This window comes from Salvelinus fontinalis, chromosome 11, assembly GCF_029448725.1.
Source record: "Salvelinus fontinalis isolate EN_2023a chromosome 11, ASM2944872v1, whole genome shotgun sequence".
NCBI lineage: Eukaryota > Metazoa > Chordata > Actinopteri > Salmoniformes > Salmonidae > Salvelinus > Salvelinus fontinalis.
The window spans coordinates 19,787,327-19,799,020 of NC_074675.1; the positions used below are offsets into that span (position 1 = coordinate 19,787,327).

Here is an 11,694-nt window from a genome sequence, read left to right on the forward strand (position 1 = left end):
AGTAGTTGCAAAGTACAGTAATTAGCTGATTTGTGTCAAAAGTTGCTTGATTTCACTTACAGAGAATGTCAGTTGGAAGTGATGATGTCACAATGGGGCACTTTAGTATCTTGAGAAATCAAATGAAAGTGGATGGAGGACAAAAAGAGGACAAGAAAGTGAATATTGGAAAAAGTTTAACAGATATCAAAAATTCTATACAAACAACCAATCGAGACCGTTGCTGAATTTTTGAAATTGGAAAGGCATTGCTAGCTTAACGGTGTAGGAGGAGTGTCTCCTCATGATTTTGGCCCTGCAGCGTCAGCGAGTATCCTAGCCAACGGTTCCGTTTTGGAATATCCGTACTCACACAGTTAGCTGTTAGTGAAGAGCAGGTGAGGGGTTGCTGACGTCGCTCTCCCTCGAGACAGGTAGACCCAATTTAAAAAGCGTTTCCGCTTTGAGAAGTAGAGAAGTGGAGGAAGATTTTAAGCCAAACTATGTTTGTCTAACTGTTTGTTTAGTGGTCAAAACGATAGTTGTTTGGAAAGTAATGAATTGCCTTGCTGCTGACATGATTTACAGACACTTGAAAGAGAGGCAATAGGTTACGAAAACGACTATAGTTACAGATTGGTAGCCCCGATTTGAAATCCGACTTCGTCTATGAAGAGCAGAGAAGCAGGGGAAGATGTTATGTTGCCCTACTTTTTTCCTCAAAAACGTTCCGAAAGTGGTCAAAACGACCGTTGTTTGGGAAAGTTTGAAAAACACGTAGTAATGCAGTTTCAAAAACAGCTGTAACGTAAGTTCCGTATGGAATATTTTGAGTCCGCACACAGCTATGAATATCAGAGAAGTAGACAAATATCCCATACACTCTAACTTTTTGTCTAACTTTTTGCAGTATTGGTCAAAATGGACATTGTTTGCCAAAATGGTACAGAAAATGATGTTGGTGCTGTTACTTAAACTGCTGTAACTTTTAATGCGAATGTCATTTTTTTCTCCAATCTCCAAATTTGAGTAGCAGAGAAGTAGACGAAGCTAGAAAACTTGACATATTTTGTCTAAGTAGTTGCAAAGTACAGTAATTAGCTGATTTGTGTCAAAAGTTGCTTGATTTCACTTACAGAGAATGTCAGTTGGAAGTGATGATGTCACAATGGGGCACTTTAGTATCTTGAGAAATCAAATGAAAGTGGATGGAGGACAAAAAGAGGACAAGAAAGTGAATATTGGAAAAAGTTGAACAGATATCAAAAATTCTATACAAACAACCGATCGAGACCGTTGCTGAATTTTTGAAATTGGAAAGGCATTGCTAGCTTAACGGTGTAGGAGGAGTGTCTCCTCATGATTTTGGCCCTGCAGCGTCAGCGAGTATCCTAGCCAACGGTTCCGTTTTGGAATATCCGTACTCACACAGTTAGCTGTTAGTGAAGAGCAGGTGAGGGGTTGCTGACGTCGCTCTCCCTCGAGACAGGTAGACCCAATTTAAAAAGCGTTTCCGCTTTGAGAAGTAGAGAAGTGGAGGAAGATTTTAAGCCAAACTATGTTTGTCTAACTGTTTGTTTAGTGGTCAAAACGATAGTTGTTTGGAAAGTAATGAATTGCCTTGCTGCTGACATGATTTACAGACACTTGAAAGAGAGGCAATAGGTTACGAAAACGGCTATAGTTACAGATTGGTAGCCCCGATTTGAAATCCGACTTCGTCTATGAAGAGCAGAGAAGCAGGGGAAGATGTTATGTTGCACTACTTTTTTCCTCAAAAACGTTCCGAAAGTGGTCAAAACGACCGTTGTTTGGGAAAGTTTGAAAAACACGTAGTAATGCAGTTTCAAAAACAGCTGTAACGTAAGTTCCGTATGGAATATTTTGAGTCCGCACACAGCTATGGATATCAGAGAAGTAGACAAATATCCCATACACTCTAACTTTTTGTCTAACTTTTTGCAGTATTGGTCAAAATGGACATTGTTTGCCAAAATGGTACAGAAAATGATGTTGGTGCTGTTACTTAAACTGCTGTAACTTTTAATGCGAATGTCATTTTTTTCTCCAATCTCCAAATTTGAGTAGCAGAGAAGTAGACGAAGCTAGAAAACTTGACATATTTTGTCTAAGTAGTTGCAAAGTACAGTAATTAGCTGATTTGTGTCAAAAGTTGCTTGATTTCACTTACAGAGAATGTCAGTTGGAAGTGATGATGTCACAATGGGGCACTTTAGTATCTTGAGAAATCAAATGAAAGTGGATGGAGGACAAAAAGAGGACAAGAAAGTGAATATTGGAAAAAGTTTAACAGATATCAAAAATTCTATACAAACAACCGATCGAGACCGTTGCTGAATTTTTGAAATTGGAAAGGCATTGCTAGCTTAACGGTGTAGGAGGAGTGTCTCCTCATGATTTTGGCCCTGCAGCGTCAGCGAGTATCCTAGCCAACGGTTCCGTTTTGGAATATCCGTACTCACACAGTTAGCTGTTAGTGAAGAGCAGGTGAGGGGTTGCTGACGTCGCTCTCCCTCGAGACAGGTAGACCCAATTTAAAAAGCGTTTCCGCTTTGAGAAGTAGAGAAGTGGAGGAAGATTTTAAGCCAAACTATGTTTGTCTAACTGTTTGTTTAGTGGTCAAAACGATAGTTGTTTGGAAAGTAATGAATTGCCTTGCTGCTGACATGATTTACAGACACTTGAAAGAGAGGCAATGGGTTACAAAAACGGCTATAGTTACAGATTGGTAGCCCCGATTTAAAATCCGACTTCGTCTATGAAGAGCAGAGAAGCAGGGGAAGATGTTATGTTGCGCTACTTTTTTCCTCAAAAACGTTCCGAAAGTGGTCAAAACGACCGTTGTTTGGGAAAGTTTGAAAAACACGTAGTAATGCAGTTTCAAAAACAGCTGTAACGTAAGTTCCGTATGGAATATTTTGATTCCGCACACAGCTATGAATAGCAGAGAAGTAGATAAATATCCCATACACTCTAACCTTTTGTCTAACTTTTTGCAGTATTGGTCAAAATGGACATTGTTTGCCAAAATGGTACAGAAAACAATGTTGGTGCTGTTACTTAAACTGCTGTAACTTTTCATGCGAATGTCATTTTTTTCTCCATATAGAATATAGATAGAATATTTTATATCTGTTATAATTTTTCCGTTATTCACTTTCTTGTCCTCTTTTTGTCCTCCATCAGCTTTCATTGGATTTCTCAAGATACTAAAGTGCCCCATTGTGACATCATCACTTCCAACTGACATTCTCTGTAAGTGAAATCAAGCAAGTTTTGACACAAATCAGCTAATAACTCCACTTTGCAACCATTTAGACAAAATATGTCAAGTATTCCAGCTTCGTCTACTTCTCTGCTACACTCAGAATGTTTTCTGTTTTAGGGGAGAGGATCCACCCAGATCAAGCCTGTGGTACCAAGTCAATGTGCGGGTTCACCGGTTAGTTGAGGTAATATGTACATGCATGTATAGTTATTAAAGTGACTATGCATAGATGATAACAACAGAGAGTAGCAGTGTTGTAAAAGAGGGGGGAGGCAATGCACATAGTCTGGGTAGCCATTTGATTAGATGTTCAGGAGTCTAATGGCTTGGGGGTAGAAGCTGTTTAGAAGCCTCTTGAACCTAGACTTGGCGATCCGGTACCGCTTCCCATGTGGTAGCAGAGAGAACAGTCTATTACTAGGGTGGCTGTAGTCTTTGACAATTTTAGGGCCTTCCTCTGACACCGCCTGGTATAGAGGTCCTGGATGGCCGTGCCCTATTCACAACTTTCTTGGTGTGCTTGGACCATGTTACTTTGTTGGTGATGTGGACACCAAGGAACTTGAAGCTCTCAACCTGCTCCACTGCAGCCCTGTCGATGAGAATGGGGGCATGCTCGGTCCTCTTTTTCCTGTTGTCCACAATCATTTGTCCACAATCATTTGTGGCTTGCATGGAACCACTGGCACAGATCTTGAGAACGGACCAATGGATCTGTGGGGTGGGAATACCGGGGAGCATGGGGATGACCACCAAATGCGTTTTTTTACATGGATGACGTCAACATTTTATGCACTGACCTTTTATCCGTGGACAGGACCAACAGGTAGAGAACTGTGACAAGACAGAAGCCCAGTTATTTGGTTTATGGACAGACACCAACATGACAGGACTGCTTCCAACCGTAAAGATTATTATTTTCTCATCACTCATTTTGAAAAAACCTATCCTAAAAACGTAGAAGTCAATCAATCCGCTATCGTTGACACAATGGAAAAATTTAATGTTTTGTAATTGAAATGTTGAAATAGTATGGGCGACTGAGAAAAACAAATTGGTACAATTTAAGACCAAGTGGCAAACAATAATGCAAGCACTAGGGATGGGAGCACGTAAGTCTGGGCAGAAGAGATGTAGTGATTGTTTGTAGGTGTCTGTAAATTGTTGTTCGTTTTTTGTGGAATGTAGAAAAAATTAATGAAGGGCGATGCACTGTTTGTGCAGTCCGGTATTTTGCCTCCTTTCATTTTTTTTTACCAAACAAAACATATTCAACTTCGGCTAGATGGTGTGTGTGAGTGTGTCTGTCTGTGGTGTTTTCTCCACAGTCCCTGAAAACTTGGTGAGTTTCGGTGGGTACGGGGACCAATTGTGACAAAGTGCACGGAGTGCGACTCTGGTTTCTCTTCATTACGCACAAGCCTTTTGCCTTTTACTAAAATCTTCCGTGGAGAGGAACACTTATAAGTTCAACTTATTTTTGGAGGGGCTTTGCTTCTGGCAGAGCCCAATATCTTGTTTCAAGAGAAATAAACAAAGACGGTGCCTGCTGTGGAACTTAGGCTCTTTGAATAAAATAGTACCTCTGGCAATTGAATTCAAGCCCGATGACTAGCATATTTTTCCAGGCTTAGAACAAAATAGACAGGCAATTGACTTCAAGCACGTTGACTGCCGTATTTGAGTTCAAGCCTGATGGCTGGCATATTTTCCAGGCTTGGACGATGAAAAGATGGGCTGCGTGCATACTGCAATGACCTTGGATAGTATCTTGTAGTCAACGTATTTTCTGGGCTTTGAACAAATAGTCGCACTGGACATAAAAAGCTAGTGACTTGATGCCGGCAACTTTTAAGAAAAACGACTTGCCTGTCACCAGGTAAAAGTTGGGGGTGCATGGTGACATGAGGAGCCCACTTTGCCAAACTGCAGAGGTCTCCCAAGACCCCCGGTTGCCTGGTGGGGATTTTGTGGGTTATCGCTTCTCCGCCTTTTGGCTAAGATCAAGCGATCGATGGTCGGGGGGCGCCTTTCCTTTTGATTTAAGTTTAATTTTGTATTTTGTTCAGATTTACTCGTGTTCTTGATTCTTGTCTTTTTGAAACTTGGTGAAGTGACCGTTGGAGGAACTACAGGTGCTTTGGCACCTGTAAGGCGTGGTCTGAGTTTTTCATTTTCCTTATTTCTTTACTTTTGTTAGTATGATGTCACGCCCTGACCTTAGATATCCTTTTTATGTCTCTATTTTGGTTTGGTCAGGGCGTGAGTTGGGGTGGGCATTCTATGTTTTGTGTTCTATGTTTTCTATTTTTGTGTGTTTGGCCGGATGTGGTTCTCAATCAGAGGCAGCTGTCTATCGTTGTCTCTGATTGAGAACCATACTTAGGTATCCTTTTCCCACCTGTGTTTTGTGGGTAGTTGTTTTCTGTATTGTTAGTTTCCTTACAGAACTGTTCGTTTTCCTCTTTGTTATTTTTGGTTCTAGTGTTCTGATTTTAATAAAATATCATGAACACGTCTCACGCTGCGCTTTGGTCCAGTTATTCACAGGAAGAGGTTTGTTACATATGATCAGTTCTTGTTAGCATGTGTTTGCCTCCTTTATTTTCAATATTTCTTCCCGCCGGCCAGCCCCACCATATTTCCTTGGCTTCGTACAGTCCTTGGCCTCGTGAGCCTCGGAGAGGCAGAAACGGCATCTCCGTGTGCTACATGAAGTGAAAATTTGCCCGTAGGCCATGCATCGCTTGCAAAAGGGGAGCTGTTGGTCATAAAAATAGAGTCCCTCTGTCTGCCCCAGTAAGAAGAGTGCTGGGGGTGTACAAAACCCTCCAAACCACTCTGGAATGGCCTCCTCCCATTCCAGTACCCCAGTGAGTCCTTAATATAATGGACTGAGGACATTACCTCATAGTTTCTGGACCAAAAATGAATATCCAAAACATCTAACAAGTGGTGGGTGTACATTTTTTTTAATTTTTTAATTTCACCTTTATTTAACCAGGTAGGCTAGTTGAGAACAAGTTCTCATTTGCAACTGCGACCTGGCCAAGATAAAGCATAGCAGTGTGAACAGACAACAACACAGAGTTACACATGGAGTAAACAATAAACAAGTCAATAACATGGTAGAAAAAAGAGAATCTATATACAATGTGTGCAAAAGGCATGAGGTAGGCAATAAATCAAATAATTACAATTTAGCAGATTAACACTGGAGTGATAAATCATCAGATGATCATGTGCAAGAAGAGATACTGGTGTGCAAAAGAGAAGAAAAGTAAATAAATAATAACAGTATGGGGGTGAGGTAGGTAAATTGGGTGGGTAGTTTACAGATGGACTATGTACAGCTGCAGCGATCGGTTAGCTGCTCGGATAGCAGATTTTTAAAGTTGTTGAGGGAGATAAAAGTCTCCAACTTCAGAGATTTTTGCAATTCGTTCCAGTCGCAGGCAGCAGAGAACTGGAAGGAAAGGCGTCCAAATGAGGTTTTGGCTTTAGGGATGATCAGTGAGATACACCTGCTGGAGCGCGTGCTACGGGTGGGTGTAGCCATCGTGACCAGTGAACTGAGATAAGGCGGCACTTTACCTAGCATAGCCTTGTAGATGACCTGGAGCCAGTGGGTCTGACGACGAACATGTAGCGAGGGCCAGCCGACTAGGGCATACAGGTCGCAGTGGTGGGTCGTATAAGGTGCTTTAGTAACAAAACGGATGGCACTGTGATAAACTGCACCCAGTTTGCTGAGTAGAGTATTGGAAGCTATTTTGTAGATGACATCGCCGAAGTCGAGGATCGGTAGGATAGTCAGTTTTATTAGGGTAAGTTTGGCGGCGTGAGTGAAGGAGGCTTTGTTGCGGAATAGAAAGCCGACTCTAGATTTGATTTTGGATTGGAGATGTTTGATATGAGTCTGGAAGGAGAGTTTGCAATCTAGGCAGACACCTAGGTACTTATAGATGTCCACATATTCTAGGTCGGAACCGTCCAGGGTGGTGATGCTAGTCGGGCGTGCGGGTGCAGGCGGCGAACGGTTGAAAAGCATGCATTTGGTTTTACTAGCGTTTAAGAGCAGTTGGAGGCCACGGAAGGAGTGTTGTATGGCATTGAAGCTCGTTTGGAGGTTAGATAGCACAGTGTCCAGGGAAGGGCCGGAAGTATACAGAATGGTGTCGTCTGCGTAGAGGTGGATCAGGGAATCGCCCGCAGCAAGAGCAACATCATTGATGTATACAGAGAAAAGAGTCGGCCCGAGAATTGAACCCTGTGGTACCCCCATAGAGACTGCCAGAGGACCGGACAACATGCCCTCCGATTTGACACACTGAACTCTGTCTGCAAAGTAGTTGGTGAACCAGGCAAGGCAGTCATTAGAAAAACCGAGGCTATTGAGTCTGCCGATAAGAATATGGTGATTGACAGAGTCGAAAGCCTTGGCCAGGTCGATGAAGACGGCTGCACAGTAATGTCTTTTATCGATGGCGGTTATGATATCGTTTAGTACCTTGAGCGTGGCTGAGGTGCACCCGTGACCGGCTCGGAAACCGGATTGCACAGCGGAGAAGGTACGGTGGGATTCGAGATGGTCAGTGATCTGTTTGTTGACTTGGCTTTCGAAGATCTTAGCTAGGCAGGGCAGGATGGATATAGGTCTGTAACAGTTTGGGTCCAGGGTGTCTCCCCCTTTGAAGAGGGGGATGACAGCGGCAGCTTTCCAATCCTTGGGGATCTCAGATGATACGAAGGAGAGGTTGAACAGGCTGGTAATAGGGGGTGCGACAATGGCGGCGGACAGTTTCAGGAATAGGGGGGTCCAGATTGTCAAGCCCAGCTGATTTGTATGGGTTCAGGTTTTCCAGCTCTTTCAGAACATCTGCTATCTGGATATGGGTAAAGGAGAAGCTGGGGAGGCTTGGGCGAGTAGCAGCCGGGGGGCGGGGCTGTTGGCCAAGGTTGGAGTTGCCAGGAGGAAGGCATGGCCAGCCATTGAGAAATGTTTGTTGAAGTTTTCGATTATCACGGACTTATCAGTGGTGACCGTGTTATCTAGCCTCAGTGCAGTGGGCAGCTGGGAGGAGGTGCTCTTGTTTTCCATGGACTTTACAGTATCCCAGAACTTTTTGGAGTTAGAGCTACAGGATGCAAATTTCTGCTTGAAAAAGCTGGCCTTTGCTTTCCTGACTGACTGCGTGTATTGGTTCCTGACTTCCCTGAACAGTTGCATATCGCGGGGGCTCTTCGATGCTATTGCAGTTCGCCACAGGATGTTTTTGTGCTGGCCGAGGGCAGTCAGGTCTGGAGTGAACCAAGGGCTATATCTGTTCTTGGTTCTGCATTTTTTGAACGGAGTATGCTTGTCTAATATGGTGAGGAAGTAACTTTTAAAGAGTGACCAGGCATCCTCAACTGACGGGATGAGGTCAATATCCTTCCAGGGTACCCGGGCCAGGTCGATTAGAAAGGCCTGCTCGCAGAAGTGTTTTAGGGAGCGTTTGACAGTGATGAGGGGTGGTCGTTTGACCGTGGACCCGTGGCGGATACAGGCAATGAGGCAGTGATCGCTGAGATCTTGATTGAAGACAGCAAAGGTGTATTTGGAGGGCAAGTTGGTCAGGATAATGTCTATTAGGGTGCCCATGTTTACGGATTTAGGGTTGTACCTGGTGGGTTCCTTGATGATTTGTGTGAGATTGAGGAATTCAAGCTTAGATTGCAGGACTGCCGGGGTGTTAAGCATATCCCAGTTTAGGTCACCTAACAGAACAAACTCTGAAGCTAGATGGGGAGCGATCAATTCACAGATTGTGTCCAGGGCACAGCTGGGAGCTGAGGGGGGTCGGTAGCAGGCGGCAACAGTGAGAGACTTATTTCTGGAGAGATTAATTTTTAAAATTAGAAGTTCGAACTGTTTGGGCATAGACCTGGAAAGTATGACAGAACTTTCCATGTGCACAGTCACCACCCGGAAGTTCTTTCTAAACAGGCATGCCACATGAAAATCAGACAATTTCTCACCTCCTTTAACTAGATTCATGACAGCATCACCTTTAGCTTCCGTATAAAAAGTCACATCACATTTATGCTTCAAAGAATTGCACATCACAACACTCACTTTTTTTCTTCAAAACAGTCTTTCCAAAAGTGTCCCTCATCATCGACCCATCAATCTCCTTTCACTGGAATCGCACTGTGTTCTTAAGTCCCTCTTGGGGACCAACCCAGCTTCACTGCTGGTTGTCATCTCCGCGAAGAGAGCTTGTTGGTGGAACAGATGATTCAAAGGTTTTATTTTGTCTACTCAAAGACTTACAAAGGTGAACAATTCACCTTGCAAAAGAAAAACAATCAATGCCTGCCCCCCATTCTTTTGCAGGGGCTCGAGCAAACAAAAATCATACATACTCTGTGCATTTAAAACAACAACAGTTAAACAATTTACCCTGCACTTTTACCCACCTCTTTTTGTGGGTCCACACATACAATGACTATGAACAGAATGAGGTTTATCTGTGGCGAGGCCGTCCCAAAACAGGTTACCTTACCTCCACACTCGAGTGCATCTTCTTTTGATGTAGATTCAATTTACATGGGAGTGTATCTTTTTTAGGACGCAAGCAAGGGGAAGAGGATACCTTCAACAGGGGTCAGCAGCACCGCGGACAGGGGTCAGCAGCACCGCGGACGTGGAAGAAGTGACGGAGCGGTAAGAACAGTCAGAAAGCCTGAGTGTGATTAACCTTTCTTTACGTCCCATCACTTCATGTGTGGAAAAATGTGGTAAGCCAGTTAAAAATGGGGGGGAACCCAAAACCTGGAAAAACAAAACTAAGAAAATGGAATTTGGGAAAAAACTGAATTAGGCAAAAACTTTAAATTGATTTTAAAAGGCCATACCAATATTTATTTGCTGTGCATGACTGCAATTTAGAGTGTTTACTGTGCAAATCTACTAATAATATGCATATCCTAGCTTCTGCGGCTGAGTAGTAGGCAGTTTACTTTGGGCACACATCATCTGGACGTGAAAATACAGCCCCCTAGCCTAGAGAGGGGTTAACACTCTTGGGTCTTTTGCTCTCCCTCCTGATGAAGCCTAATACTTGCCAGTCGCTGAAGTGAGGTTCATTACCTTTAGTCAATGTATTTCTATTAAAACTTCTTATGGCTGCACCCCGCCGTCGGTACACTTATGACAACAGCCACTTCAAGTGCAGGGCGCGAAATTCAAAAGATATTTATTTAAAATATTTAACTTTCACACATTAACAAGTCCAATACAGCAAATGAAAGGTACACATCTTGTGAATCCAGCCAACATGTCCGATTTTTTAAATGTTTTACAGCGAAAACAGCACGTATATTTATGTTAGCTCACCACCAAATACAAAAAAGGACAGACATTTTTCACAGCACAGGTAGAATGCACAAAGCCAACCTAATTAACCAATAACCAACCAAACTAATCAACAAACAACTTCATCAGATGACAGTCTTATAACATGTTATACAATAAATCTGTTTTGTTAAAAAATGTGCATATTTCAGGTATAAATCATAGTTCACATTGCAGCTACAATCAGAAATTGCACCGAAGACACCAACGTGACATACCGAAATACTCATCATAAAACATTTCTGAAAAATACAGGGTGTATAGCAAATGAAAGACAAAGATCTTGTGAATACAGACAATATTTCCGATTTTGTATGTGTTTTACAGCGAAAACATAATATAGCATTATATTAGCTTACTACAATAGCCTACCACACTACCGCATTCATTCATCAAGGCACGTTAGCGATAGCAATAGGCACGTTAGCGTTAGCGAATAAACCAGCAAAAGATATTAAATTTCACTAACCTTCATAAACCTTCCTCAGATGACAGTCCTATAACATCAGGTTATACATACACTTATGTTTCTTTCGAAAATGTTCATATTTAGAGCTGAAATCCGTGGTTATACAACGTAGCATAACGTAGCATAACGTGCTAATGTAGCATCTTTTCCCCAGAATGTGCGGATATTTCTATTAGACTCTCACCTATTTTGACCAAATAGCTATTCATAAACATTACAAAAAAATACATGTTGTATAGGAAAAGATAGATCCATTAGTTCTTAATGCAATCGTAGTGTTAGAATTCAAAAAATATCTTAATTACGACATAAGACTTAGTTATGGTAAGGGAATAACCAAAACCTGAGCGCAAAGCTACTAGTACACAGTTCGACAGATATATGAAATAGCATCACAAAATGGTTCCTACTTTTGCTGATCTTCTATCAGAATGTTGTACCTTTGGTCATTTGTCCAGAAGCGTCTTTGTTTGGATTCAGAACGTTCTTTTTCCCTCTTGAATTAGCAAGCACACTGGCCATGCGGCGCTAAGCTCTCCAACTTCATCAAAGTCAAAC

General features: G+C 42.4%; 1 non-coding gene across 1 annotated transcript; it reads left to right on the forward strand.

Annotated features, from left to right (window-relative positions):
- The first annotated feature begins 4,659 nt into the window (after window positions 1–4,659).
- Window positions 4,660–4,776, forward strand: LOC129866108 (U5 spliceosomal RNA). Its single transcript, XR_008761467.1, has one exon. It is a non-coding gene; the product is annotated as a U5 spliceosomal RNA (small nuclear RNA).
- Window positions 4,777–11,694: the final 6,918 nt, after the last annotated feature.